Raw genomic sequence first — 5336 nt, forward strand, 5'->3', positions numbered from 1 at the left:
AATGCCACGAATGTCGAAGCTAACAACTTCGAACTTCGGCGACATTTGATACAGATGCTTTAAAACTCCGCAACCTTCCATGGGCTTGCGGACGAGGATCCCCATCTACATATTACTAATTTCTTAGAAATATGTGATACCTTTCGGATCAATGGAGCATCAAACGACGCCATCCGCCTTCGGATGTTTCCATTTTCATTAATGGACCGAGGAAAGGCTTGGCTCAACGCCCTCCCAGTTGGCTCGGTAAACACCTGGGATGAACTAGCCCAAAAGTTTCTATATAAGTATTTCCCTCCCGCTAAAACGGGTAAATTAGTGACTGAAATTAATACATATTCACAAGAGGATGGGGAATCCTTATATGAAACTTGGGAAAGGTTCAAGGAGCTATTGCGAAAGTGTCCTCATCACGGTCTTGCGGTATGGCAACAAGTATCCACTTTCTACAATGGGTTGTTGCCACACACAAGACAAACACTTGACTCTAGCTCCAGAGGACTTTTAGGTAATCGCCGCCCACATGAAATATACAATCAAATTGAGGAAATTGCTCAAACCAATTTTCAGTGGCACACTCCCCGAGGCAATAAATCTATTGCCCCGGGCGCCCATAAGGTTGATGAAAGCACTTCTTTACAAGCCCAAATCGAGGCCCTTTCTTCAAAAATCAAAAAGTTAGAAATGAAAAAAACGGTCTCGGATATGGCTTGTGAAGGGTGTGGTGGGCCACATGAAAGTTGGAGTTGTATGAAAGAAACAGATGATCAACCAGAGTCGGTAAACTACATTGATAATAGACCTAGGCCGTCGGGTCCTCCAACGGGTACCTACAACCAAGGATGGCGTAACCACCCTAACCTTGGTTGGAGAGAACCCGACAATAGTAGTAACCAACAAAACCTAAACCAACGAACAAACTTTCAACAACCAAGAAACGAGTCACAAAATTTCTCTTAACAACAAGGTGGACAAGAAAGGCTTGAAGATAATGTATCTCGCCTCATCTCCGATACTGAAAAGAAAAACTCAGATCGATTTCAACAATTGGAATCGAATTTTAGAAATCAACAAGCTAGTATACAAAACATTGAAAAAAAATAAATCAATTAGCTCAAAATTTCTCCGAGAGACCACAAAGCGCGTTACCAAGTAATACCGAAACAAACTCAAAAGCACAAGTCCATCTCATAACATTGAGAAATCGTACCGTGGGTTCCGACGAAGCTCCACCACCGCCAACTGAGGGAAGCACAACATCGCCCCAACAAGAGAAGGCTTCTCCTCTAATTCAAGAGCCTACCAAGGCTCCTCCGGTTCCATACCCCGGTAGATTAATTCGCCAAAATAACAATGAGCAATTTGCAAAATTCGAAAATTTACTAAAATAATTGCATGTTAATATTCAATTTATCGAAGTCCTAACTCAAATGCCTAAATACTCAAAATTGATGAGGAACTTCCTCACTCGTAAAAGGAAAATTGAATCATTGCAATTAGTTAACTTAGGCGAAGAATGCTCCGCTCTTGTACTCAACAAACTCCCACAAAAGAAGATTGATCCTGGAAGTTTCACGATTCCTTGCTCGATCGGGGAATCCCCTGTTCGTAATGCACTAGCCGACCTTGGGGCTAGCATTAACCTCATGCTTGCATCAATGTTCAAATGACTCGGCCTAGGAAAAACAAGCCCTACCAAGATGAGTATACAACTTGCCGACAGATCCATCAAATACCCGCAAGGTGTCGCTGAAAATCTGTTGGTCAAAGTCGACAATTTCGTCTACCCGGCCGATTTTGTCATACTAGATATGGAAGAGGACACCTAAGTCCCCCTCATACTAGGGAGGCCATTTCTAGCCACTACATAAGCAGTGGTAGACATGAATGACGGGAAACTTACTTTGAAGTTTGGGGATAAGGAAATGAAGTGTGGGGTTGGGAAGAGAGTAGAGGACGATGACCCGGTCAATTATATGAAGGTCATTGATTCGAGTTTGAATGATGCTCTCCGATGGTGCAACATGGGATGCAAAACATCCCGCTCGGACAACATATGACCAGGCTTTGGATCTAGCCAAGGGCCCTTATAAACGTGGCGCACCACGGAGGCATTCTGCGGAACTATCCTTAGTTTAGCTTAGATTAATTTTTAGTTTAATTTTAATTTTCAGGAATAAAACACACTCGGGATGGTGAAGGATAATAAGGGGAACTTGCACCAGCACCCCATGCACGAAAACAGGACCATCCGACAAAATTTCTTCATTACAGCAAGTTCGGCACGACCCGTGTCCACCCGACACGGCCCCGTGCCGCACAATCTACAACTATCGGGGAAAATACGTTTTTATAGTATGATAAGTAATGGAATGAAACACCTTAGATCATGTGCGATTAGGGTCATACATCTAAGCACCATTAATCCAGTTTGGACCTAGGTACAGAGGGTTAGATCTAATGGGTATTGGCGAGCCCCATTCTTGGTCGTGGACCCATACAAAAGAGTGCGTTTGTGTCCCAGTCGATAGTAGTCGACACGAAATCGTCTAGGTTTGGATTGCTTCCTAATTCGTCACACATATTAATGTCCTCGCGAAACATTAATGATCAACGATTTCGTTGACGCTTTACATATTACATCATTACATACAGATACATTTTATACAACTCACATTTTATGGATACATTTTATACAACTCACATTTTATGGATACATCTTATACAACTCACATTTTACAGATACATTTTATACAACTCACATTTTACAGATACATCTTATACAACTAAACTGCATGAACTCGCCAACTTTTGTTGATATTTTCAAACTCACATGTATTTCAGGGAATTAGTGGACCGTGCAGACATTTCAGTCAAGGAAAGCAAGTATCAAGACTCCATGCCACCATTTGAAGGGTTTTCCTGTTATATACCGCCTCTTTGCGGTGATATAGTGGTCAAAGCCTTGACATTTTAAGACTTACATTTTGATGTATAAAACAATGACAACTTATTTTCATTTGATGGTTTGTAACCAATACCTTTAACTTATGTTGCGTTCTTTTGAAACGATTATGACAATAACATTGGAGCTTGTTTTTATTCATTTAGTATGTTCACTTATATTGTTATGCAATGAGAACCGATCAGATCACACTCGCGCTTCCGCTATGAGCGGGTGTGACAGATTGGTATCAGAGCATCTATTGTAGTGAACCAGGATTCTTTCTCGAGTCTAAGTCTACAATCACTAGGGACCTCTCACGAAAACCTCTTGTTCATGTTGAACAGATTATAAATAAAATTGGACAGGTCAAAAGGTTTTCATTGCATAAACATTTTTCAAGGTCCACTACAAACAAAAATTCACTTCACATAAATCAAGCGAGGACATTTCCATGGGTGAAGTCTATGAGAAATAGACACATTACATTAACAGACTACGTACCTACAATACATTACATTATCAGTTTATGTATTATAAATGGTTTACAAGTTCAGCTTATGCAAGTTAGAAATCCTTGTTAGATAGGATTTTATGTGATTATATATAAATGATTTATATATGTGTTCTAAGGAATATTGTGGCAAGAACAAAATGCCTTCGACTTCGAATTCCATTGTCATCCTTGACACACATAACATGGTTAGGACACGCCATCTTTTACACAAGACATGATACTCTATTTCAGAACATAACATATTTTATACAATACATCTTCCATGAGAATATCGACCTCACATCTATTGCGGAGCTTATGGCGAACATGGTTCCTAAGTGAACCCATAAAGCGTTGATCCTGTGGAAGATGGTTGCTTTCTTGCGGATGATGAGATGCCTGACTGCAGTAGTGATGATGAGGTGGAGGTGGTAGCCTTGGACAACAACTCCATTAGTGGGACGAGGTCCCTGTGGCTCATACAAATCATGATTGGCGACACACTTGTCCGGACAAGGAAGATGAAGTACTCATCTTATAGGTGCCCCTCCAGTTGTTATGTTTACAAGTTCTCTCTATTTCTATTCCATATAACGCCGTGCCGTTTCGCGAGTAATGACAACGGACGTTGACACGTGAACTATCACGAAGGTCCCTTCTATGTTGAAAGTATATAGACAATAGTGTCCTCTCTCTGACTGATCGTCTGCTTGGAACGAGAGAACCCTAGGGTGACCATGCAAGACAATTTGTTATTACGGGGGCCCACGTAATAACAACTTGTAGTGCGTGGGAATCCTGGTGGACTCTGCGGGCAAAGCTAGTGATCACTATCCATTCAAAATTCTTAAGTTGTTCAAGTTTCTATCCAGTAGAACACTAACTGAGATGGTTACTATAACACCCTATAAGAGAATACAGGAAGACGATACGTATTGTGCGCACCTAACATTCGATCTACAACATGAGTTGTTCGAGACTAGTTATCTAAACAAACAAAACTTGTTAACCACTCATGGAGGATCTTTCCTCAACATTCTAGAATTCTTGTACATGAGTTGGTTCTTTGGTGTCTATGACACCTTATCTTATTCATTGGAAATCGGAAATGGATACAATAAATTCCGTCATTTTGACATTTGTCTTATCCAAAGGGATGGTATCGCATGAGCCATCCTACAACTCCCTCATTACATTCTATTCGACATCTATGGAGATTTTAATGATCTTATTGGAGCTCGTGAAGCTCAAGCACTATTACCATATTCGTCACATGGATAAGTACGACAAAGGAATCTCTCTACTTCGGATGATCAAAGCCTATGTTGTATGGAATATATGTTATATGGACGGAGGCCACTGGTTGGTACCCCTTCCTCAAACGAATTATTTCATTTTCCACTTAGACATATGACCACTATACGTAAGAGGCACTACACATTTTGGTTTTGGCTATTCACATTATCATTTATTCAAACATGTATGAACAATGCAATTTTGAGGTTTACCTGACCGATTGCATCCTTTCATTCTTGGGCCATGATAGACTATATTATCCAAAAATATGTCTAGATTCTTTTAATAGTGTATATTAAAAAGATAATGGCGCCAAGAGGAAGGTCTACACCCAAAAAAAAGGGGTTAGCTAATCAACATCTCATTGATTATACCGAACTAAAGTTCTTATGGAACAACACGAGGGTGCAAAAATTGCACAACATAAGGTTAATCGAGACGACACTAGTGACGGTACTGGTGGTACTGGTAGTTCAAGTGATTCAAATCCCGATGGATCGGGAATGAGTGGAAATGCCACACTAGAAGATGCAACAACACAAGGTTTTAAGTCTAAGGCCTTTTCGGACTGTAAGCCGCAAGACCTAGTTAATATGAGAG

The 5336-nt window shown here is 40.5% G+C and overlaps 1 non-coding gene across 1 annotated transcript; it reads right to left on the reverse strand.

Moving 5' to 3' along the window:
- Positions 1-312: 312 nt before the first annotated feature.
- On the reverse strand, positions 313-419 carry LOC118492629. The gene has a single exon (XR_004894634.1). It is a non-coding gene; the product is annotated as a small nucleolar RNA R71 (small nucleolar RNA).
- Positions 420-5336: the final 4917 nt, after the last annotated feature.

This window comes from Helianthus annuus, chromosome 5 (genome assembly GCF_002127325.2).
Source record: "Helianthus annuus cultivar XRQ/B chromosome 5, HanXRQr2.0-SUNRISE, whole genome shotgun sequence".
In the NCBI taxonomy this organism is placed as follows: Eukaryota; Viridiplantae; Streptophyta; class Magnoliopsida; order Asterales; family Asteraceae; genus Helianthus; species Helianthus annuus.